The sequence below is a fragment of the Anabrus simplex genome, chromosome 4, assembly GCF_040414725.1.
Source record: "Anabrus simplex isolate iqAnaSimp1 chromosome 4, ASM4041472v1, whole genome shotgun sequence".
NCBI lineage: Eukaryota > Metazoa > Arthropoda > Insecta > Orthoptera > Tettigoniidae > Anabrus > Anabrus simplex.
In genome coordinates this window covers 303,213,858-303,241,196 of record NC_090268.1, presented here as the reverse complement: position 1 = coordinate 303,241,196, position 27,339 = coordinate 303,213,858, and the positions used below count along the sequence as shown (strand labels likewise).

Genomic DNA, 27,339 nt, shown 5'->3' with positions numbered 1-27,339 from the left:
CACGTTACTCCCTTCACTTATCCAACAACTGAATTGTGATTTAAGGTAAGTCCCAAATTCATCAACTTTAGTTTTTCTGTACAATTTCTTGTCTTGTGTAACCCTCTTATTAAGCCTTTTTGGTACGAGTCCTACATCCATTATTACAGCCTTATGGTCTCCTATTCCTTCAATTACCTCAGTTTTATCAACAATTTCCCATGGTTTAACCAAGAATACATCTAGTAAGTTATTGAGACGAGTCGGTTCTTGTACTACTTGTGTAAATCCTCCCTCCCAAATTAACTTATTTGCCAGTTTCTGTTCATGGGCTTCACTTGCAGCTCCTTTCCATTCAACTTCAGGCAAATTTAGATCTCCCCCAATTATTACCATATCTTTATTATTGTTTTTACGAGTATAATCTATTATTTTTTCAAAGATTTCCATGTCTCTTTCCTCTCTTCCAGGCCTGTATGTTCCTATAATTCCCACCTCCTTCATATTATCACAAACTAATTTTATCCCTAATATTTCATCCCTTTCATCGGTAAACCATTCATGTGAACAGTAAGTTTCCTTCACCAGAATAAACACCCCCCCCTCCCTTTTTATCTCCTCGGTCTCTACGATAGACTGTGTACCCTTCTGGAAATACTTCTCTATTACCCACCCCTTCTTTCAACCACGATTCCACTCCTATCACCACATCAGTCTCATAAGATTCCATCAATGTACCGAATTTTAATTGTTTATTTACTACACTTTGACAGTGTAGACATCATAATAGATAAGTAAAATTAAAAATCCACTTTTTTCAGTACTAATATTAAACCAAATAATTTATAACATTTACTTGGAACTAGTTTTAACGCTGGTGAGCGTCATCTTCAGCCAAATATGAGAACAGGCAATCGTAAATATACATATCATCATTAAATCAATGCACATATAAACACCCTTAATATAGAACTTATGATGCTCCTAAAAGTATTGAGATTCTTTCAAAGTTCTAACTTGAGTGAAAAGGATTATATTGTGTTAAGTGTCGTTCCAGTCGTGACTTTCAAGATTTTGAAATTGTGATTATTTGAAATTTTATTCTCAAGATACTTTTAGGGGCATCATAAGACCCATATTAAGAGTGTTTATATGTGCATTGATTTAATGGTTATAAGTATATTTACAATTGCCTGTTCTCATATTTGGCTGAAGATGATGCTCACCAGCGTCGAAACTAGTTCCAAATAAATGTTATAACTTATTCGGTTTAACACGTTGAGTGCCGAGCCGATTGTAGCACACTATTCCACTGGTGCCAGGCATGTTTTTGAGTTGCATTCCGCTGGTGCCAAAGCAATTGCACGCGTTGTAGTCTGTTTATATAATCTTGGGATGTATTTATATGATGTACTAAGTAAATTTTATCTCACCATACCATGGTCATGTGTGTCGCCATATGTTGTCACATCAATTTTTAGGAAAGATAAAATATAGCATGACGCCATATGGTGTCACAGAATTTTTTTGTCATGGAATGTGCAATACGAATTTCAGATACGGGATATGTATTTGCTAATTCAAATTAACGCAATATTTATGAAAACCTAGTAAAATGCAAAACAAGTACTTATATTACATTACATATTGTTGTGAACAGTTTTCTGATATCAAAAAAGGCTTTCACGGCCGCAGATTTATAATCACAGCAATAGAACCAGCTTTTGGGTGGTTAGGCCGTGGGGCATAATGCAGAGTTTCGTCCAGACGTGCCATTTGGACTCATCAGCTGGAATGGCACGCCCCTCCAGGACTCTGCATAGCAGAGGCAGACCAAACTGTGTGGCCCCGCCGAGTTAGCAAATCAAGTTTGCTAACCTGCTAAAGGAGAAAATATTTCTCCGTTCAAAAAATGCTCCCCCATTGGAGATGTAACATCAAAAAAGGCTTTCACGGCCGCAGATCTTATAATCACAGCAATAGAACCAGCTTTTGGGTGGTTAGGCCGTGGGGCATAATGCAGAGTTTCGTCCAGACGTGCCATTTGGACTCATCAGCTGGAATGGCACGCCCCTCCAGGACTCTGCATAGCAGAGGCAGACCAAACTGTGTGGCCCCGCCGAGTTAGCAAATCAAGTTTGCTAACCTGCTAAAGGAGAAAATATTTCTCCGTTCAAAAAATGCTCCCCCATTGGAGATATAACATCAAAAAAGGCTTTCACGGCCGCAGATCTTGATTTGCTAACTCGGCGGGGCCACACAGTTTGGTCTGCCTCTGCTATGCAGAGTCCTGGAGGGGCGTGCCATTCCAGCTGATGAGTCCAAATGGCACGTCTGGACGAAACTCTGCATTATGCCCCACGGCCTAACCACCCAAAAGCTGGTTCTATTGCTGTGATTATAAGATCTGCGGCCGTGAAAGCCTTTTTTGATGTTATATCTCCAATGGGGGAGCATTTTTTGAACGGAGAAATATTTTCTCCTTTAGCAGGTTAGCAAACTTGATTTGCTAACTCGGCGGGGCCACACAGTTTGGTCTGCCTCTGCTATGCAGAGTCCTGGAGGGGCGTGCCATTCCAGCTGATGAGTCCAAATGGCACGTCTGGACGAAACTCTGCATTATGCCCCACGGCCTAACCACCCAAAAGCTGGTTCTATTGCTGTGATTATAAGTTTTCTGATAACTCTAAACAATGAAAATATGCGTCTCGGCATGCCCGAGTTCTTGTTACTCGTAATTTTTCAAACCTTATTGGCATCGTTGTTCAAACATCGTCCATTGTACACTTGTTTCGTGTGCTATTTTCATATTTACGTTTTGCACATCTGATCGGGAAGTTAAGGGGAACACGCTAACTATACGCTACCTGGCTGCTAGCGCAGCTCGACGCAGCCCGGTTGGTTCACGTCCGCTGCTTCGCTCCTCCCTACCTCTCCGCCACACCCCGATACTCCCGCGGCACTTCTAATTTTATGACTATTTATTTGTTCAATTTTGGCGTTTAAACTTGCGCTGGGTACATGCAGTTTTCACCTTAGCATTCTACTGCCTCCCACGAATATTCCTACCAAATTTCAACCGAATCCGAGTGTAACACATGTATGTGTTCCCTCGTAATATTATTACCAATATCTTCCATTTTTTAATATTTTTGCACAACTATATAAACTGAGTAATAATACGTACGTAAACGAGGAATAAACAATGCCTGGCGCGCTTTCACCTGAGACAATGACCACTGGCCAGTCAGTGGCTTCGGAAGAATACTGTGGCGCCACATGGTGGCATAGAGTAAAAATACATAGCTGGAATAGACCCTGAAGTTCGCCCTTCACGTAGTACCAATTTTACGCGCATAGATGTCACAGCTGATTATCTATGGTGCATCGCCTGAAACTCAACTGTGCCACCATATGGCGTCACGCCAACTCTGATTTCAAGAACGGTGTGCCACCATATGGCGCCACGCCATCTCAAATTTGATGACCACCGTGACACCATATGGCGGCACGTGGCACCCAACGTTTTAATATTAGTATTGAAAAGGTGGATTTTTAAGTTTACTTATCTATTATTCTAGGTTCAATATGGACTTAAAAATGAAATTCTTAAATTTAAACAAAACATCATACCAATTTATTTGATCCGTTATTGGACATTATAAATTTTCCAGCTAACTCATTCCTGGTTGCCAGCGTTTCGCCCCCGTGTGCTAGGTTGTGCTCATCAGTTGGTACCTAGCACACTTACCAAGATGCTTTGCTAGTGCATACCGTGGAGACCACTGCGTAGGCTACTTGGAGCCGCCAGCAGTGCCAATGCACTATGAGAGACTTTGTCTCATTAAAAAAAATTGATGCCTGCTTTGCCATCAGATGATAAGATGTTGCTTCTCATAGGGAATCTGAAATATTTGTCATGAATGAGTAAATTTATAATACCAATATAAATGGTCCATTATTGGACATTCTAAATTTTCCAGCTAACTCATTCCTGGTTGCCAGCGTTTTGCCCCCGTGTGCTGGGTTGAGCTCATCAGTTGGTACCTAGCACATCTACTAAGACTCATGGCTAGTGCATACCGTGGAGGCCACTGCGTAGGCTACTTGGAGCCACCAGCAGTGCCAATGCACTATGAGAGACTTTGTCTCATTACCAAAAATTGATGCCTGCTTGGCCATCAGATGATAAGATGTTGATTCTCACAGGGAATCTGAAATATTTGTCCCGAATGAGTAAATATATAATACCTATATTGGTATTATGAGATCATGTATTATAGTGCTGCGTCAAATATCCTCCTAGCTTCCGAGGAGTATTTTTGACTTCAAGTGCCAAGTTTGTGGTAGTGTTATCTAGTGAATTTACTCTAGTTTCATAGTGTTTTTGGTTCGTATTTATTATTAATATTTATGCCATAGGTGTCAGCCATCTTATTCATTACTTCAATTATTCCATAGGTAACACAATCTAGAGAGTCACTCGACATAATTGACTAAACTATCTGCCCTAACTGGCACCCATTTTGTTTCTTTGCCATCGCTACCATAGAAACCACAAGAAGATGTGCATTCTACTTTCAATTCTTGGCATTGTTTAGATCAAACAGCCGGCCCATAATGTCAGCCATCTTTAAAACAAGCAATGTGAGGCGTCTGTCCTCCAGAGGTACGGCCATAAACATACTCCAGGAACTAAGCAGGGGTTGGACATGATCTTACATAATATATTGGGACGGGGAGGCCTCAACCCCGACATGGCGCGTCACCATGGCTGATAGGGGAGGTTCCTGTGGATATGCAGGACAGGTGTGAATAAAGTTCATCCAAATAAACACCCACAGATCAACTGAGGCAAAAGAAAAGGGTCAACGGTCTCTAAAGCAGAAGAAGAAGAAGATTCCCAATGGTTTAGAGGGTGGAAGAACCAAACCCTGGGGCTTATAACCTCAGTTTTAATTCGGAGGAGCAGGCAATGCCTACCCTCCCAGCTAACTTCAACGAAAGGCATGATGGAAACACTTTCAGGAAAGACTACTCTAGGGGCAGCCGGAAACGGAAATCCCCCACCACCGTGAGTGGTGCAACCAGGCTTTTGGATTCTGGAGAGCCTGGAACATCATGCAGGGAAGAGTCAGAGCTTCCCAGAACCTCTGCAAGAAAGATACAAACCAAGCAAAAAGAACTGCTCGGAACACTGAACATCAGTATGTTCCTAAAAGTTGGAAAATTAAAACAACTTACTGATGTTTTGAGAGAAAGAGATATTTATATACTTGCACTTCAAGAGACAAGATACCTTGATGAAAATCACATGGAATCTAGTGGTTATAGAATTTACAAATTAAAACCAGTAAGAAAAAACAATGCAAATATAACAATCCTAGGTACGGCCTTTATGATTAAAAGTAACATTCTGGAGTCCATCATCAATTTCACCTCACCAACAGAGAGGATGTCATTTGTATCCTTTAGATCTGGCAATAAAGCATACATGATTATCAATGCACATGCGCCGATAAATGACAATAACAAGAAAAACCTGGCTTTTGGGAAATTCTTGAAGACACAATGTCCAAACTTCCACAACACCTTGTGAAAATTTTGATTGGTGATCTCAGTGCTCAGATAGGTAAAGAAAGAAGGTGCAGGAAAATTTGTGGGGATTACTCAGCACATAACAGAACGAAAGTTGAATATGAACAGCTGGGAAGAGATCAAAAAGTCAATGTTTAAAGCAGCTGAAGGTTTGGGGAATCCAGCGAGGAAATGAAAACACAGGTGCTGGAATGAAAAGTGTGATGAAGCTTTGGACAGAAGACTACAAGCATTGAAGAGGTGGCATTCCAACACAACCAAGGAGTGATGGGAAACTTTCAGGGAAGAGAGGAAGAAAACAGCTAAGGTCATACGATCAGAGAAATTTTGATAGAAGTAGTTTGGATAAGATAGAAGATGATTTTCGAAAGAACAACACTTGAGCATTTTCAAAATGTTCAGAGAGGAACTACAGGAATACCAGCCATCAAGTTTGTGTTTCAAATGGGATGATGGTAGTGTAGTAATGAACAACAAAGAAAATTATCAATTTCTTGCAGATTACTTCAAAATGTTGCTGTATTGTGCAGTACCTGTGGAAAGATTGGATACAAAAAAATCTGTTTCAGGATAACCAAGATTCCAAGCCACCGAGTCTAGAAGAGATCAAAGAAATAATAAATGAACTTAAGAACAACAAAGCACCAGGTGGAGATGGGATTATTGCAGAAATGTGGAAGTTCGGAGCAGAAACTGCAGCAAGAGCAATCCACACCGTCATAGGAGAAATCTGGAGAGATGAAAAGATCCCCTATAATGGAAGTGTGCTCTTATACACCCACTTCATAAGAAAGGTCTCCGGATGAACATCAATAACTATAGAGGCATCTCGTTACTCCGAATAACATATAAGATACTCTCTAAAGTACTAATGAGAAGAGTTGAAGAACAAGCAGACCATCTCATTGGCAAGTACCAAGCTGGTTTTCGAAAAGGAAGATCGTGCGCAGAACAAATATTTAACCTCAAGAGCATTCTGAGAATAAGAGCTTTGTGAAGCCAGAACACCGTGGTAATATTTGTTGATTTTAAGAAAACTTACAATTCAATTGACAGGCAGACCCTATTTAACGTCCTAGAGGAATTCGGAATTGACAGGAAAACAAGGATGTTAATAAAACAAATCCTGACAGAAACTTTCTCAAAAGTCCAATTCTTCGGTGAAATTTCCGAACCATTTGAAATATAAACGGGAGTCAGACAAGGGGACTACCTATCACCAATTCTCTTTAACATTGTTCTAGAAAAAATCATTATAACCTGGGAAAAATCCTCGGAAGTGGAAGGAATAAGAAGAATACATTTAGGGAGGAAAGGACAGAACATAGAAATTAAGTGTTTGGCTTTCGCAGATGATCTTGCCCTCTTGGCTCACAACCATGAAAATGCCCAAATTATGCTGAATTCTGTACATGAGATCACTGAGAAAACAGGTCTCAAAGTCTCATATGAGAAGACTGAATACATGGTATATGGATATCAAGGGAAGATACACTTAGAAGTGAAGCATGGGACTGTAAAAAGAACGGAGAAATTTAAATACCTAGGGGAATGGATAGAACCTAATGGATTCGATAAAGAGGCGAATAGGGCAAGATTTAGAAAACTAGAATTAGCTTAGAGGTTAGAGAACAGATATAACAAAAGAGCAATATCTTACAATGCGGAACGTAGACACTACAGCACAGTGGTAAAGCCAGAGGGTCTCTATGCTTTAGAGAGCTTGACAATGAATGAAAAGGGTGAGCTCCCAGATCTTGAAAAAAAAGGAGAGGAGAATCTTAAGGAAAATTTTAGGACCACAGAAAAATTTTGATGGGGAGTGGAGGAATAGGAAAAAATGATGATCTGTACAAATACACCAAAAAAATCACTCTCACCGTGCTAAAGCGAAGGCTAAAATTCTATGGGCATCTAGAAAGAATGGATGAGAAATGGCTAACTAAGAAAATATTCAAGATCATCACTGCACTGAAAGCTTTGGCGAAGTGGATAGAAGAGGTAAAAAAGAGATGTAATTGAAAGTGGAGTTAAAAATGGATATGATTCACAACAGAAAATAATTTAAAAGCCGAGTGTACAGCATCAAAACATTCCAGGAGAAACCACCAAAATGTAGACCAAAATTGGTCATATCAGAGAAAGAAAGGAATATTAGAAGTGAAAGGATGAAGACATTCTGCGAGGAGGAGAGGAGGAAGAAGAGAAAGCCTTAGGTTCAATGCGGTCCTTAGGCTGCCAAATTCAGAAACAAGAAGAAGATGAAAGACCAACTACATTGGTATTATAAATTTACTAGGTAAGGTAAGGGTGTATTCTGCCCGAAGGCAGGTCCGAACCTCTGCAGAGGTGTGCCTGAACCGGAGTTTACGTACGGTAGGGTGGCCGGTTCCTTTCCACTCCTCCATTCCCTTACCCCCACCAACAGTGCGTGGCAACCCATCCAAATCTTGACCACACCCAATGTTGCTTAACTTCGGAGATCTCTCGGGATCCGGTGTTTCAACACGGCTACAGCCATTGGCATAAATTTACTCATTCGTGACAGATATTTCAGGTTCCGTATGGGAATCAAAATCTATATCAACAAAACATCAATTTACCGATCAATAATTTCATTAATTCATCTCAGAAACCAAATAACAGAGAGAGCAAGAATGCCAGAAAACAATCACTCGAGGTATCTAGTTTAGAGTTTCAACCACAAAGGCTTTCACCTGCAGCTAATAGCACTCGGACATATTGTTATACCACACACTGCTGCGCGGCGTACCAGTCCGCTTATGGGTGCATATGGGTTAATTTGATTCTCTAAAATCAGATGTTAACCTCGCCATGCTGGGTTCTCCTAAGGCGGTCAGTAATTCTGAGGGATTTCATCAATTTCAGGTGCCTTGTTCCTATTTAGGTCTCTCAAGGCTCTGTCAAATTCTTACCTCAAAATTGGGTCATCATTTTCAGGTGCCTTGTTCATATTTTGGTCTCTCAAAGCTTTGTTGAGTTCTGACCTCAAAATTGGGTCTCCCATTTCACTAGCATCAACAGCCTCTTCTTGTTGCAGAACCTTATCATCTACTTCTTTCCCTTGATACAATATTGTTTAATATGTTCCTGCCATTTTTCTGACTTGTCTTCTTTCCTGAGAAGTGTTTTTTTTATCTGAGCTCTTAATATTCATACAGCTTGTTTTCCTTTCTCTAAAAGCTTCCTTGATTTTCCTGTGTGCATCATCTACCTTTCCTATAACCCTACAACCTCCAACTTTCTTGCACTTCTCTTCCAGACATTTCTCCTTACCTGACCTGCTTTTTTTATTTACTTTATTCTTTAATCACCTGTATTCTTTTCTACCCTCCTCATTTTTTGCCTTCTTGTATTTTTGCCATTCATCAGTCAGGTCTAATATCTCCTAAGTTATCCACTGATTCTTACTTGATCTTACCTTTCTTCATAACCTACCAATCTCATTCTTTATGACTGTCCACTCTTTTTTTTTAAAGAAGGAAGCCGTACTTTTCAGTGTCAACTCATTTAAATGTAACTTAAAAGCTTTTCAGTCTGTCGAACACACAAGTTCAATATAAATATTAAGCTATAACATATTTGTAAAAAACACACTATTGAACACGGAATAAAGTATATACTATTAAACAAAGAATGACTTGTTTCGGTCTTAAAGGAACACCATAAGATTCTATGAAATCACTCTCAATATTTGGACACATTTATGTTTATTTCTATCCAAACACCGATGAAATCGAAATCTGGAACTTACCTTAATGCCAGTCCGCTGATCCTCATTACGTCATGCCCCCTACCCCAGTCAGATCAACGATATGCTGCACATCTCCTTCAGATGCTTGTTGTTGTTGTTGTTATTTCTTGTATTATAATTTTTTTTAAATTACACAAGGATTCTTAATGAGCATTTAATGGCCTGCCTATTATACCAGTAATATATGAATTTTTTTTATTTTTACAAGAACTCTTAATAACAATAAATATTTAAGGCCTGCTGAAAAGGTCACTAATGAATCAAATGGAAATGTAAGTTCCCTGAGTAAAGAACACTTGATATTTACATATCCTTGATTAATCCATTCTCACGCACAAAGCGAATGACGAGATCAGAAGTAGATGCGTCATCGGCTAATATGCATATATTTAAGGCCTGCCTTAAATATTTATTTTTATTAAGACTTCTTGTAAAAACAAAAAAAGATAATATATTACTGGTATAATAGGCAGACCATTAAATGCTCATTAAGAACCCTTGTGTAGTTTTTAAAAAGAATTGTAATACAAGAAATAATATCTCGTTTCCTAGTGTATGTAGCGTATGTAGCGTGTATAATGCGGAGATTTACACTATCTTAGAAGCTCTGTGGTTTGTCCTGGGTGATGAAAAGAACCATTTTCTCATGTGTACCCACTCACAGCAGATTCATGGCCTTCTAGCTAGATTATGTGATGTTGGCACCAGAATCACTTTCGCATGGTAGGGATTGCGGGAAATGAACTTGCAGATGAAGGTGTGATGAAAGCGGTATGTTTACCTTCAAGGCCTATGTACAGTATGTACCTGCTAAACATATTTGTTCTCAGCTACATGAACCATCTTGGTGTCCTGGGACTTGGAGTGGCTAGCCATCCGAACTTCCAACAACCTGAGAGCAATTAAGAAGAAGACTACGATATGGCAGTCCTCTTTCCGGCCTTTATGGAGAGAGGCCATAGTTTTGTGTAGTCAGTCAATCAATCAATCAATCAATCAATCAATACTGATCCGCATTTAGGGCAGTAACCCAGGTGGCAGATTCCCTATCTGTTGTTTTCCTAGCCTTGTCTTAAATGATTTCAATGAGATTGGAAATTTATGGAACATCTCCCTTGGTAAGTTATTCCAATCCCTAACTCCCCTTCCTATAAATGAATATTTGCCCCAATTTGTCCTCTTGAATTCCAACATTACCTTCATATTGTGATCTTTCCTAGTTTTAAAGACGCCACTCAAACTTATTGATCCACTAATGTCATTCCATGCCATTTCTCTGCTGACAGCTCGGAACATACCACTTAGTAGAGCAGCTCGTCTTCTTTCTCTCAGTTCTTCCCAGCCCAAACTTTGCAACATTTTTGTAATACTACTCTTTTGTCGGAAATCACCCAGAACAAATCGAGCTGCTTTTCTTTGGATTTTTTCCAGTTCTTGAATCAAGTAATCCTGGTGAGTGCCCCATACACTGGAACCATACTTTAAATGGGATCTTACCAGAGACTTATATGCCCTCTCCTTTACATCCTTATGGGTCTTACCAGAGACTTATATGCCCTCTCCTTTACATCCTTACTACAACCCCTAAACACCATCATAACCATATGCAGAGATCTGTATCCTTTATTTACAGTCCCATTTATGTGATTACCCCAATGAATATCTTTCCTTATATGTACACCCAGATACTTACAATGATCCCCAAAAGGAACTTTCACCCCATCAACGCAGTAATTAAAACTGAGAGGACTTTTCCTATTTGTGAAACTCACAACCTGACTTTTAACCCTGTTTATCATCATACCATTGCCTACTGTCCATCTCACAACATTATCCAGGTCATTTTGCAGTTGCTCACAATCTTGTAACTTATTTATTACTCTGTACAGAATAACATCATCCTCAGAAAGCCTTACCTCTGTTTCCACTCCTTTACTCATATCATTTCTTCTTCTTCTTGTCGTTTGGGCCTACTGAGGACCACGGGGCTCGTTTCGACTCTTTGTGTGGAAACTCTGTTTTTTCTTCGCCCAGAAAGCTTTCATCTTCTGGCTGTGTGCTTGTTTCCTTTCCTCGGTCTACGTCGGTCGGGTGGTGCCTGTACTCTGTTTGCTGGTGAGAGACTCTGGAAAGACACCTTAAAAGGTCAACTGCCAGAATAATACACGATCCTGTATAGTTTGTTCTGAAATCCCCAGCTGTTCTAAGTCGGACTTCACTGTGGTTATCCATTTATTTTTGGACGCTTTCCCTCTGCCTGTAGTGGTAAAGATCTTGCTGGTAAGTCTGTAAGTACTCATACAAGTGAAATGTCCATAGAAAGTCAATCGCCTCTTCCTCATGGATGTAACTATGTCTTCTTGATGGTCATAGATCTCATTGTTTTGTCTTATCCTGTAAGTACCCTCTTATTGGTTCTAAAATACTCTTTAGTATTTTTTGTTCCTTGAGCTCTTGCTTCCTCAGTGGACCTTTTCTGTTCATCAGAAGACACTCAGAGGCGTACAGTACGGACAGTCTTACTACTGAATTGTAATGTTGGAGTTTAAGGTTCTTAGAGAGGCACTTGGATGTATAGATGCTCTTACAGGTATGGTAGATCCTTTCCAACTTGATGCATCTGGTGTCTATTGCTAATGTCTCATTCTCGGTTGCTGAAATCCACTCCCTTGGGTACTTCACTGCAGGAACCTTATGACTGGTGGTGTTTTCCAATGGCATAGTAGGTGAGACTCCCTTTATGTTAGTCATGAACTCAGTTTTCTTTATATTGACCCTCAAGCCGGTTTTAGCTGTTATGGTAGTGAGGCTCTGTAGCTGGTGAGTAGCTTCTTCTATGTTGTTGGCTAATAAGGTAAGGTCTTCGGCAAAGGCCAGGCAAGGTACACTGAGATTATCTTTCTTGTAGCCAATTTTCAGTCCACTTCCTGGAGGTAATGTGGTAGTCCATTTCCTGATAATCTTCTCTAGAACGCAATTGAAGAGAATGCAAGAAATTCCATCACCATGTCTAACTCCCGTTTGGATAGAGAAACTCTCTGAGAGCCCACCTCTGAACTTTACTTTGGAGGTGGTGTTCTTCAGCGTAGCCTGGATTAGTCTGGTGGTCTTCTCATCCAGGCCTAATTCCCATAAAGTGGAGAAGAAGGTCTGCCTATCTATTGAATCATATGCCTTCTGGAAGTCCACTAGTATGACTACGCATTGGTGTCCGCCACGATTCTTGTACCTCAGGATTGTCTTCAGGTTCTGTATCTACTCTGTGCAAGATCTATTTGCGTGAAAACTGGCCTGATATTCACCTAATTGGGAATCCAGTTGACTGACCGCTCTGGTTTGCAGGGCTTTAGAAAAGATCTTGTACGTAACCAATATTAGAGAGATGCCACTGTAGTTGTCGAGGTCTGTCTTACTACCTTTCTTGTGTAGAGGATGGATCACCGCTAAGGTCCATTCCTCGGGTAAGGTCTCCGTTGCCCTAATATCCTCTATGATCTGATGGATGCTTTGTACGAATCGTTCATCAGCATGTTTCCATATCTCCGCTACTATACCGTCTTCACCTGAGGCCTTGTTGTTCTTTAGGCTCTTGATAATCTCCCTTATTTCTTCAGTGATTGGCGGTGTGGAGTCTTGGTTTCTGGAAAGAGGCTCAGAGATTACGAGTCTCTCTCTTTAGGTTCCTCTGCATTGAGGAGCAGTTTGAAATACCCTGCAAGAGTATTGGGACAATCCTTGTTGTTGAACTGAAGCTTCCCATCAGGTCCACGAAGAAGAAGGGTGGGAGCTGTGTACTTTGTTGTCTGTTTTCTGAGGTCCCTGTAGAAATCTCTTGAGTTGTGCCTCTTAAAGTCCTCTTCCACCTGTTGTATTAGAGCCTTGTTATGGTTCCTCTTAGCTTGTCGTACTATATTGGCAGTTATTTTCCTTTGAATAAGGAAGGCCTGGTAGTCAGCCTCATTTTTGCATTGGTTCCACGTGACCCAGGCTCTGTGTCTATCTTCTATAGCATGGTCACATGTAGTGGTCCACCATGGATGTTCTCCTTTGTTGGATGAGGCAGGCATGGTCTCCTGAGCAGCGTCCAGTAGAGCTTTTTGTAAGAAAACATTAAGGTCCAATAATACTGCCTTGAGGAATTCCCCTCTTAATTATTACAGGGTCAGATAAAGCTTCGCTTACTCTAATTCTCTGAGATCTATTTTCTAGAAATATAGCAACCCATTCAGTCACTATTTTGTCTAGTCCAATATTACTCATTTTTGCCAGTAGTCTCCCATGATCCACCCTATCAAATGCTTTAAACAGGTCAATCGCGATACAGTCCATTTGACCTCCTGAATCCAAGATATCTGCTATATCTTGCTGGAATCCTACAAGTTGAGCTTCAGTGGAATAACTTTTTCCAAAACTGAACTGCCTGCTATCGAACCAGTTATTAATTTTGTAAAGATGTCTAATATAATCAGAAAGAATGCCTTCCCAAAGCTTACATGCAACGCATGTTAAACTTACTGGCCTGTAATTTTCAGCTTTAAGTCTATCACCCTTTCCTTTATACACAGGGGCTGCTATAGCAACTCTCCATTCATTTGGTATAACTCCTTCAACCAAACAATTATCAAATAAGTACTTGAGATATGGTACTATATCCCAACCCATTGTCTTTAGTATATCCCCAGAAATCTGATCACCGGGCGAGTTGGCCGTGCGCGTAGAGGCGCGCGGCTGTGAGCTTGCATCCGGGAGATAGTAGGTTCGAATCCCACTATCGGCAGCCCTGAAGATGGTTTTCCGTGGTTTCCCATTTTCACACCAGGCAAATGCTGGGGCTGTACCTTAATGAAGGCCACGGCTGCTTCCTTCCAACTCCTAGGCCTTTCCTATCCTATCGTCGCCATAAGACATATCTGTGTCGGTGCGATGTAAAGCCCCTAGCAAAAAAAAAACAAAAAAAAAAAAAACGGTAATCTGATCAATTCCAGCCGCTTTTCTAGTTTTCAACTTTTGTAACTTATTGTAAATGTCATTGTTATCATATGTAAATTTTATTACTTCTTTGGCCTTAGTCTCCTCCTCTATCTCAACATTATCCTTGTAACCAACAATCTTTACATACTGCTGACTGAATACTTCTGCCTTTTGAAGATCCTTACATACACATTCTCCTTGTTCATTAATTATTCCTGGAATGTTCTTCTTGGAACCTGTTTCTGCCTTAAATTACCTACACATACCCTTCCATTTTTCACTAAAATGTGTACAACTGCCAGTTATGCTTGCCATCATGTTATCCTTAGCTGCCTTCTTTGCTAGATTCAATTTCATAGTAAGTTCCTTCAATTTCTCCTTACTTCCACAGCCATTTCTGTTTCTTTCCAATCTGCACCTCCTTAGTCTCTTTATTTCTCTATTATAATAAGGTGGGTCTTTACCATTCCTTACCACCTTTAAAGGTACAAACCTGTTTTCACATTCGTCAACAACTTCTTTAAACCCATCCCAGAGTCTGTTTACATTCTTATTTACCGTATTCCACCGATCATAATTACTTTTTAAAATCTGCCTCAGGCCTGCTTTATCAGCCATATGGTACTGCCTAATAGTCCTGCTTTTAAAACCTTTGTTTCTTTCACATTTATTTTTAACTATGACAAAAACAGCTTTGTGATCACGAATAACATCCATAACAGCACAACGATCCTTGAGTCCAATTAGTGGGGTAGGTCGTGGATAGTACGGTCATGACTTCCATGTTTCTTTGAATTTCTTTGCTCACTGTCGGAAGCAGAACTTAACATGCCCTGATGAAGGCCAATGAAATTTGGCTGAAAGCTCGGCTTCATTGAATAAATATAGTGGCTTTAATCCAGTATTCATTTATTTATTTACGTTAACAAGTAATTCAGTTGGTGTTCAGTAAATTACATTTTTTAGGTTAAGTCGGCTAGCTAGGTGTACCTTGTTTCGAATTTAAGTTTAGGAAATACTTCAGGTAATAATATTAACTTTAGAAATTATTTGTAAATATATGTAGGTTCGTTAGTATAATACTTACAAAGGCAGATTATCATAAGGAATTGTACCGTAACTTCCACCGCAACTTTCCCGGTATTTCATATTGCACCAACATTTCTAATTGCGCCACGTTGGGCGACCAAATAAATGCACCGGTTGCTTGTCTCCTCAAACTGCCGCACGAATAGGAGCCTAATAAATATAACTAACGCTTTGCCCCGCGGCATCTTCCTCTTTCCTTACTCAACTGTTGACAGCCATTTAAATATGCCATCATTAACTACCATGCAACCATGCAATTATATTATATGATGTATATCTGCAGCTTTACCTCTCTTTCTTGACCCGACAGAATAAACCTTCTTCTGCCGACATATTTTTTGGTTAGGACGAATATCTCCTTCCCACATTTCACTATTAGTGTCAAATAAGTTTCTGATTCGCTGCACAACATCTCTCAGGGATAAATATTATGTTTTAAAAAAATTATTTTTTTAATGTGTGATCGACTGAGGAACTGCATCTCCTCTTTTCTAGTTTACCAGCATATCCATTTCTTCTTAAATGTAAGTAAGTTTTAAAAAAAAATCAATTCTCAAGTTCATCCAATCACAATCTTGCAATAATTCGACCTAAACTATTCTTCTATAATAATGAAATAAAATAGCATTAATAATTATTTAAATTCTTAACTTCTAGTTTTATTCATGATCATAATGTATCTTAGGATGAATTATTAAATTAGTAAAATGTTCAATTACAAATGTTGCATTCTCATTAAAAAAATATATTTAATATAGTTCTTGATTGAAATCCGATCATCATCTCATGTTGTACTTATTGAATCAAGATATTAAAATGAGGAAAAATCAGTTAAAATATTTATCAATCATGTTGACTATCAACGTTGTTAAAAATCAAGAATGCTTATTTATGACTTCCATAAGTCATTAATTTTATCTTATTTTCTCAAACTTCACTAATAACGTAAGCAGAAAAAGTAAGTTCCATTTATCGTAGCTTCCAATGGCTATTCTATAATATACTAATAAATAAAAAAATATAATCATTTAGTTTTACGTCATGGGACAAAATATATCCATAATATTTCCTGAAAAACATGTAGGACTAGCCTAACTTAGCATAATCACGTTCATAATCAACTCATGCACCTAATAGTGTCAAATTCTCATTTAAATACAATCATCTGATCGCAAAGTTTCCAAGGAAAATTGTAAATGATAACGATTTATTTGTTAATGGCAGTAATTCAAATTATGAAGATGCTTTCTCCCACAAATCATATTTTCGACATTAACCAACAGAATCTTAACACAACATGTGAAATTCTCCTAGAAAATACCAAGTTTAAGCTGCAGTTTCAATTATTTGGATATAATCTTTTGATGATCGTACACCGATAATATCTTGCGAATTCAATAACCTTATATCACCATATGTATATCACATTAACCCAAACATCATACGTTACTACGTAAATCACGCCGCAATTACGACAACTATAACCTATAGTTAGCATTATGTTGCGTAAATACCATCAATTACCCAAAAATACATATCTTTCATCATATTCATATAATAAACATCATGCCTCCACATAAATTGTATTAACAAATATATCCATCATAATATTCACGAGTATAATCTCATTATTCCGTCGTATATTCTCTCAATTACACATATAAATATCAATCATTCCTCTCTTAGCAGCACAATGTTTCAATATTCCACTACCATATCATAATGGTGCTTTATGGGTTTGATTATTATTCAAATACCAGCAATAATTCTTTACCTGTAGAAGAAATACATGTATTAATACATCAGGCTCATGTCTACTTACATTTGGTGACAATTTGACGTTGAATCAAGTTCTACTGTCTTAGAAAACGATCTATTTCCATTTCGCATTGCACTTCGATTGTATCACGTTATTCATAACACATTACTTCAGCAATAAGTCAAAGAATCATTTTCAAAACTCTCCACAAATGAATATAAGCATCCCTACAAATGAATGTTAATTTACGTAATCAAAGACTACCTAAATTCATGGCTTTAAACAATTATATAAATTCTTTCGTGAAGACACTGCACATTGAAATCAGTTCTCGAAGATTTAACTGTAAACCTTACTATAATCACATTACAAAACATCAACATACTACATCTCAAGTAAAATATGGATAATTTAAATGTATAAAACTACATGGAACTTAGCTTATTTCTCCCCACGTTGCTGGACTGAGTTGGTTAACATCTTGATCTTCTTTCGGTTCATCGGCTCCAGGTCATGGCTGCGTCATCTCCGGGCAGTGGTTACCAGCCTCGAGTTTGCAGAATCAGCTGAGTGGTATCCGCCAGACGTCAATCCCATTTTCTCAGCTTAGCCGCTCATCATAATGTCGTCACATACATGCGATAAAAACATATTTAAGAATGTCATTAGTTCCATTGCTCAATTATACAATGAATTATCTTGTATTTAATTTCTATTTTCTAGCAGATTATTCTTCCAAAAATAATATCATCTTCAGTTATGTTATTTATATAGTTCTTTTAGATAATCTCCAGTTTAACGCAAATCTATTTCAAATTGGCGAAAACTAATTTCTTTTCCAAATAATCCTTGATAATTTCCAACTCGATTTACAGTTTCCGCCAGTTTTATCTCTTCTTCTCCTTATAGTTTTTACGCCCGGTAATCTTGATATTTATTCGAGAATTGGCGTAATATCTTTGTTATTAATTGTTCCTACAATCAGTCGTTAAATCTCCTCTCGTAACCAGATTCTTCCTTCTTTACGTGTTGGACCTCGCGTGTCACTTCGTTCAGATGCTAATCATATAATGTGATTGTTCACTTAGTCGGTTTAACAATTTAAAAGATTCTGCATTTTTCTTAATCACGGCCGCATGGATACTATAGGTCTGAACGTCTTAATTCTTGATCATGCCTTATTTGATTCGTTATGTCTGTATTTCTCTCAACATCTTCACGGCCTATTTAGTTCCGTATGTCTGTATTCTCTATAATACACTTTTCTACTATGTAATCCTTGTTAGTTTATCTCAATGCATGGCAAAAGTTGGTGTTGTAACATCTCGTTTTGACGTAATCAGGGCAATGAAATGGTACAATATAGATATCCGTTCAAACTATCACGAAGGTAATAATTTATTAAATTAAAAATACGATACATCTGTAAAGTTTGATTTAAAAAGATGTTAAGGAGAATGCACAGTAATTTCACTGGATAATTATGGTACGTAACAGTTTATGGATTGTTGACGATTGTTGTTACATTCCAACGAGATCAAAGAGTACAGGCTACATGGACATGGTAGTTGTGTAAACAAATACAAAATTAGCTGATTACTTTATTTCGATAATTTGTAGTCTTAAGGTCCCGGCATACTTTGTACTGTACTTTTCACCTTCGTTCATATATCGATTAAAAGTTAATAATCAAATTCCTATAGGGCTTATCATAATAATATTGCAGTTCAAGCCCCCAGCATAGTTTTGACAGAAATTATTGTAGACAACCTCTTATTTTTCGGCATTTAAGGACACTTACATTCTCCGTCCCGCATAGTAGAGAAAGTAATAGTAATCCACCAGTGGCACAAATCATATAACCACATTTCAGTTTAGAATTGTAGTGCAGATAAGTTATATTTAGATAGTACAGTATCTTACCTGTTATATTCGTGTGTATCTTTGTGTGTGTATCTATTAGAGCATAGTAATAATAATAATCTGTCCAAGCATTTAGCTTTGTTGGTAATCTTTGAGTACAGTAGTTCGTACAAATTTCAAACTTGCAATTTCAATTTCTGTTTGTGCTTAGTAGTGACATACGGTACCAGTATTGTAATTAGGATACGTCTGAACATAGTTTAAAATTATTGTAGTGTACTTTACAGTAGCATACGAGTAATATCTTATTAGAAATGAGCGTGCTTATTTTATTATTGTAAAATATTTGTGTGGTATCGTAGAGGTATCTGTAGAAACTCTCTTACTAAAATTCTGTTGTTGTAATTAGGATAGGCTTAACTGCAGTATAGAGTTATGTAATGTACCGTTTCATTGCCCTGATCATATGAAAAACGAGGTATTACAACGTCAATATTTGCCATGGACCATAATAAAATGGCAAAGATCATATAGTAGAGCAATAAATCTGAAGAAAGTACGGACATATAGAGTTAAATAGGCCGTGATTACGTTATAATAAAAATGCGAACATATGGAATCAAAGAAGCCGTGAATGTGTCAAAAATAATACCGATTTAACGAATCAAATAAGCCATGGTCAGGAAGTAAGATGTTCAGACTTATAGAATCCACGCGGTCGTGATTAAGAAAAATGCAGAATGTTTTAAATTGTTAAAATGGCAAAGTGAACAATCAGTTACGTTGAGCATTGTTGGTAATCTTCGAGTACAGTAGTTCGTGCAAATTTCAAACTTGCAATCACGTAAAGAAGGAGGAAGTTTCTACGGAGCAAGACTTGAAGAATAATTAGTACATCAAGTAATATTATAAAGATATTATGCCAATCTACAACCTAATAACAAGGTTAACGAGGAGGAAAACTTAAAGAAAGGAGAAGAATAAATAAATTATTGGAGACCGAAGCTCAAACCGAAAGTTGACACGAGTTACCTAATGAAAATAAGATATCGCCAACTCAAAACATATTTACGAAAGGCTAGAAGTTAACTAGAATACCATTACAAAGCTTATAACTGAAAATTGACATTGAAGTTTGGTAGAATAACCTGTTTAAAATTATAATTTAGATACAGGAGAATTTCTTGAAAGACTGAATTGTGATACTAATGATAATGTTGAATATGTTGTTATCACATGCAATCAACGGCCTCGACATGAATAACTAAATCAGAAATGGGGTTGACGTCTGATGGATACCATGCCAGCTGATTCTACAAGCCCGTAACTGGTTGCCACTGCCCATGTGTGACGCAGCTATCACCTGAAGCCGGCCAGCGATCCAAAGATGACCGAATTGGAATCTAGCCCAGTCCAGTAACGCCAGCAGATTATAGCTAAGTTCCAAGCATCGTCATTTATTCAAAGTAACCATAAATGCTTAAATTTAAGATGTAGTACGTAGAGGTTAGTAGTGTGATTTTTTTGTGAAGGTCGTAATTTATATCTTCGAGATTTGATTTCAGTGTGCAGTGTCTTCGCAAAGAAATGATCATAATTGCTTTAAAACCATGGATGTAGGTAATCTTCGATTACGTAAACTAATATCCTTGTGTAGGGATGCTTACAGTCAAATGTAGAGAGATTGAAAAATGATGTTTCGACGATTACCAAAGAAAAGTGGAATGCATAATGTGATATAATCTAACTGTAATGCGGAGTGGAGTTAGACGTTTTCATTGGTTATTAAGACTTGGTTATCGCCAGTATGTGACTACATGTAAGTAAATATGAACCTGATTTGTTCATACATGTATTTCTTTTCCAGGAAAGAGTGATTATGTGTATTTGAGTAGAAATTTAACCCATTAATGCATCATCATTTGATAATGGAATATTGAGACGATACGCCGCTAAAGGAGAAATGATTGATATTTATATGTGTAATTGAGAGTATATACGTCATAATGATGAGATTTTAAGTATAAATATTCTGAGGGATATATTTGTTGATATGAATAATGCGAAGTTATAATGTTTACGGTTGGAATATGGAGAGAGAGATATATATTTGTGAATTATTGGTAGTAATTACATGACGTGATACTAACCATTGATTATAATTGACATGTTCGCGGCATGATTTTAATAGCGGGATAAGATGTTTTTGGGTTGATAAGATATTCATACGGTGAAATACGTTACAGAATCCGTAGGCTGATAACCATATACAGTCATCAAAATAAAACTTCCAGATAATAAATATTAAGGTGTAAACCTGAATTCTTCTAGGAGGATTTCACATGTTGTAATGAGCCTTGTATGGTATTTATTGTCGAAGTCATCATTTGATGGAAGGAAGCATCTTCTTAACTCATTGCGGACCGTGGACGGCGTAAGACGTTTAAGCTTGCTCCTATGCTGCGGGCCGCGGACGGCGTAAGACGTTTAATGTTCCGCGCGAAGCAATGCTGTTTATATTCGTCATCTATGCAGTCTTACACCTTAGTCAGCGTTACTGGTTGTAGCAGGAAGTTGGTTTACCTTTTTGAGATAACCCTGACGTTGAGTGGGCTCATGTTATCTTACCTGTTTTAGCGGGAATATCTCAGCACTTCCTCGCGCGTCAAGTCGGTACTTGAGATTCCAATGCGGTGCGTGTCGTTCTTACCGAGTGTAGTATAATGGCTTATAAAACAAAGTTTCTTACGGAAGATTAATTATTAGATATTGTTCACAATGATTATTCTGGTGATGAACTTATTCCTCAAATAGACTCAGATAGTGAAAGTGACAGTGACGAGGAAATTCCGATTCCCAAATCCGATAGGCCTATAGAGGAAGGTGAAGTGCCTGATACATATCATTCTAGTTATTGTCCACCTGTTCCACTATTTACAGGAATTCAGTTATAAATGTTCAAATAGAAAATAAGCAGGATATTTTGAGTTACGTGAGTATTTTCATGAATGACGAAATTTATCAGTATGTGTGTGAGCAGACCAATCTATACGCGAGTCAAGTGATAAGTGCGGCGCCCCGGCCTTTCACAAAGAATTCGATCATGCAATCGTGGAAACCGATTAGTCCAAAATCCTGATATAAAAATATAATGGACCGAACACCCTGTTTTTCATACTCCGATATTTTCTAAAACAATGTTCCGAATACGCTTCCTTCATATTCTTTCATTTCTTCACTTCAGTGACAGTAATCATTATGCCGAAAATACAGATAGGCTGTATAAAATTAGATGTATTTTGAAATCTGTGACACCAGATATCACACCCTAAATATTTACTAGAGGTAAGCACAAAGTATCATTTTGCTAACATTCATAGTTTAGGAGTAATTGAAAATGTTATTAACTGATGCACGTCAAGAGGGCCGGCATGAAAATGGCTGGTCCAGGCATTCAAGTGTCCCGCTCAGAAGCAGGTACTGAACGTGTTAATTTATGTTTCTGCCATTGACAAGTAAAATATTGTCACCAGTTATATTCTCTAGAATCCCATGAAATAGTGATTGAACTTAGATGCGATCGTAAATCTCGATAGATGTAAGACCTCAAATCAAAATCTCTTTATTTGCAAATGAGGTGTCTACCTCGGTGGCAAATGGTACACTAAAATACATTATTGTCAAGCACTAAATATTAAATTAACAATAGAGGAAAATTTTCCTATAATACAATACAATTTACACTAACAATTTTTCTATTAAACACACAGCTCATTCTTAATAAATTTATATTGTTTACAAAATTCTACTTATATCTGCTGTACTACTTACAAATATAGTCAACTGATATACAGTATGTGGAATTACTTCTAATGATACTATACGACTGGTATAAGATTAAACTTTACATTGCATTTTTTTTAAAACCCATTCTGGAACCTAAGTAGCATAACGACCTGCTGCGTCTTAACCAGAGCCCCTTTTGCCACCAATTTTCAGAGTTCCTGAAGGGCCTTCACAGCTATCGTAGCAGTCCCAGGGCCCTCGAATCCCCACTGTACTTCACCCCTACAGGCAGTCCCCTACTTTGGCTGTCCAACTCCTTAGACCAGGGGATGGAATTAATTTAATCACACACATTTTTTTTGTTTTAAATTTACAATAACCTGCACTGGTCGAATGCCCTCTAACACTGCATTTATTTTTTCTGTTGCTGTTTATTCTCTTCTTGAATATCTGTACAGATTTTGGAAAAGGATCAAACACTACCCCTGATAAACTGTACCACTCCTTCACACCCTTCCCAATGAATGAAAATTTACCCCAAACGCTTCTGCTAAAATTCCTTCTAATTTTATATTTGTGGTCTGTCCTGCCGATATAATTATTTTCCAACTGAAGCCTCTCACGGATATCTCCCCATGCTTCTTCTCCTGTATAGGCTCTATATAATCCTATAAGTCTAGTTTTCTCCCTTCTCTTACTTAGTTTCCCACCCAAGTTCCTTTAACATTTCTGATACACTACTCTTTCTCCTGAAATCCCCTGTTACAAATCTTGTTGCTTTCCTCTGCACACTATCTATTTCTTTTATTGGGTATTCTTGGTGAGGATCCCAAACACTGTTTGCATATTCCAATAATGGACGAACCATACTTAAGTAACTTTTTTCTTTTAATTCTTTATTGCATCCTTCAAGTAGCCTCATTATGACATGTAACGATCGGTATGCTTTCCCAACAATGTCATCAACATGACCCTTCCAGTGCAAATTACTTTCAAATCTCACACCTAAGTATTTGCACTTGCCATCTTTTGGGATAACTGCCTGGTCCAAAGTATATTCAAATTCAGTTTTAAAGCTCCTGTTTGTAAAAATTGTAACAGTTGATTTGCCTCCATTAACCTTCATATTATTTTCTTCAACCCATTGTTGGATACTTTCAAGGTCCCTTTGTAATTCTGAACAATCCTCAGTGTTATTTATTTCCCTATAAACACTTATGTCATCTGCATACAATCTTATTTTTGATGTTATATTGTTCCCTAAATCATTTACGTATATTAAGAAAAGTAACGGACCGATTATACTACCCTGTGCAATTCCCTTCCAAACTTTCTCTTCCTGCGATACATTATTTCCTACTTTGACTTTCTGAACCCTTGAATTTAGAAATGTTTTTATCCAACGTATCCCTTATCCCTTACGTCCAACCCTATTCCCTCCAATTTCTTTAATAATATTCCATGTTCCACTCTATCAAAGGCTTTGGAAAGATCTATGGCTATGCAAACTAACTGACCTCCTGAATCCAATTGATCTGATATATCCTGCTGAAATCCCACCAGTTGTGCCTCACAAGAAAATTTCTTTCTAAATCCATACTGGCTCCTCATGAACCAATTTTTATCATCACATATCCCTCTGATGTACTTCGATATTAAACTCTCCAGTATTTTACAAACTATACTGGTTAGGCTGATTGGTCTGTAGTTCTCAGGTTTCCTTTTATCACCCTTTCCTTTATAAATTGGTATTATTATAGATTCCTTCCATTCCTTTGGTACCTGATAGGATAATGGTTATAATTTATTATTTGGCAATACCCACAGTTACTTCTTAGGAAATAATATGGATATATTTATCCAGTAACATGGTGAGACTGATTGATATTTTTTTGTGCATCAGAATGTATTTAAAATAGCCATTTGAAGCTATAGTATTTGGAACTTTGCTTTCTCTGCTAGTGTTACAATTTAAAAACAATCAAAGAAGAATGGGAAGATTAATGACTTAACGTAAAGAAGAATAAGCATTTTTGATCATACAGAATTTTGATTTTAGCCACTTTTAATTTACTTATGATTTTATTAACATTTTAACTTTCTTGATACTTTAATTTCATGAATATCCAGCAAGATTGCTACCTAATGAGATTGATAATTACGACTTATGTGTCTTCGTTACCTTTTCTTTTTTTTTTTTTTTTTGCTAGGGGCTTTACGTCGCACCGACACAGATAGGTCTTATGGCGACGATGGGATAGGAAAGGCCTAGAGTTGGAAGGAAGCGGCCGTGGCCTTAATTAAGGTACAGCCCCAGCATTTGCCTGGCGTGAAAATGGGAAACCACGGAAAACCATTTTCAGGGCTGCCAATAGTGGAATTCGAACCTACTATCTCCCGGATGCAAGCTCACAGCCGCGCGCCTCTACGCGCACGGCCAACTCGCCCGGTTTTTCTTTGTTTTTATGTTGTGAAAACCATAATTCTTTAACGAAAGAATGTTTTAAGCTCAATCAAAGACTTTATTGGTTTTTCTTTTGAATAAAGAGACGTTGAATGTAATTGAATATTATATCAATGTATTAATTCGTCCCAAAACAATTCATAATCATGAATAAATCGAGAATTTAAACATTTAAATTATTATTATTGCTATTTATTTTCATTATTGTAGCAGATCAGTTCACATTGAATTCTTGCAGGATTATTTTTGGTTGGATGAGTTTGGATGATGATTTTTTTATTATTATTGATATTGAAGGAAGGATGGAATTGCTGGTAAATTATATAAAAGGATATGCAGGTTCCCAGTCAATCTCACGTAAAAAATATACTTTATTGATGCACATTAGTTACCCTTGAGAGGTATCGTGTAGCAAATTGGAGAATATTTTGTCGTTTACAGTGAAACTTGGAAGGGAGATAAATACCTTAATCGGAACTTGTACAGGCGTAATGAATTTATTATTTACCGATTAATGGAGATAAACGTAGCTGCCGATACTTAGCATCATTTTTAATGCATGATCCATTCAGTTGATCCCAATACATGATGTAGTCGGAAGAAGGGAAACAGCCGGTGGAATACATGGGTCGCCCGTCATGGCGCAGGAAAGAGGTTCCCCGAAGGATGGTGCAGTAATTCTTGTGTATTCTTTTCGGTATTCAGTAATTAACAGCAGTTTTTATCTGTTGTAGGGTGTTGTAGGATGAAAATAGAGTACGACTAAGTAGTTTTGTAATGTAGTAGTATATTAATTACCTAATTACCTTATTGTTGTTTGATCTTTGAGTACTATCCTAGACAATATTTCTTTCCGTTCTTTTTTTTTTGTGTGCATAAAACAAGTTATTTTATTTTACATTTTCTTTTCATTTTTTCTGTAAAGAATGGATAAAGAGTGCAAGTGTAGGAACTGTGGGTGTTGCGAGGCATTGAGGGGTATGAGGGAGTAGTTGGAGAGTTTGAGGGAGATAATTAGGATTCTCACAGAAGACAGGAAGGAAGGTAGGCCTCCCTCAAACAATGTACAGGTTACAGCAGGTATAAAAGAGGGATAGGAAGGAAAGGGGGGAATTGTAGAAGACAGATGGTCTAATGTTCTAAGGGTACAGAGATTGCAGGCTAAGGGCTCTATTCAGGATCAGAATTCAGGACAGGTGTTGGTGAGAAATCGGTACGAGCCACTCCAAGTAGAGTAACAGAGGGAAGATGAGGAACAGGGAACTGTTGCTGAGATTTGTGGAAGTAGGAGGAAGGGAAAAGGTAGGAAAGGGAAATGTAGAGTAGAGAATAGGAAAAGACATGTGGAACAGGGTCATGGGAGGGAGAAAAGGGAGCAGGAAATAGCTTCTGGAGGATAGGTCATGGGCGTTTTAAGCACTCTTTATCTCCTAAAGAGGCAAGACTCCTCCAGTGTGTTCTTGTGGTGCCGGCTTCACCCTGGTCCACATCCTCTCCGAGTGGACTGATCTCTCCGGCCTAAGATGGAACCTCGGCCTGCAGGAGACACTCAAACTCATATTAGCCGATGACGCGTCTACTTCTGATCTCGTCCTTTGCTTTATGCGTGAAAATGGATTAATCAAGGATATGTAAATTTCAAGTGTTCTTTACTCAGGGAACTTACATTTCCGTTTGATTCCTTAGTGACTTTTTCGGATACAATAACTTTTGTTTTATTTTGTAATTCATTTCAATATTCTTTTGTTGAATAAATTTGTTTTATTTTAAATTTATTTTTCACCTTATTTGTTCAGAGAGGATGATTACCTAGTTGTACTTCCTCTTAAAATAAAAATCACCACCACCACCACCACTCTGTCACTTGGTGTATTCTTTCGATTTCTTCATCATCCTCTGAACTAGTGCCTCAACCGTCTGAGCCACTCAGCCTGGGCTGAGAGAGGCAATCATCAGGAACATTCCACATCCGACTTGCAGAATGTAGGTATCCAACTTACTGATGATTGCCTCTCCCAGCCAGGCTCAGTGGCTCAGATGGCCTTCTGACCCCAA

At 37.9% G+C, this 27,339-nt stretch overlaps 1 protein-coding gene across 1 annotated transcript in view; it reads left to right on the top strand.

Moving 5' to 3' along the window:
* Positions 1-27,339, top strand: part of Rich (Guanine nucleotide exchange factor subunit Rich) — a 629,630-nt gene that overhangs the window by 276,002 nt on the left and 326,289 nt on the right. The gene's annotated exons all lie outside the window — the stretch shown is intronic.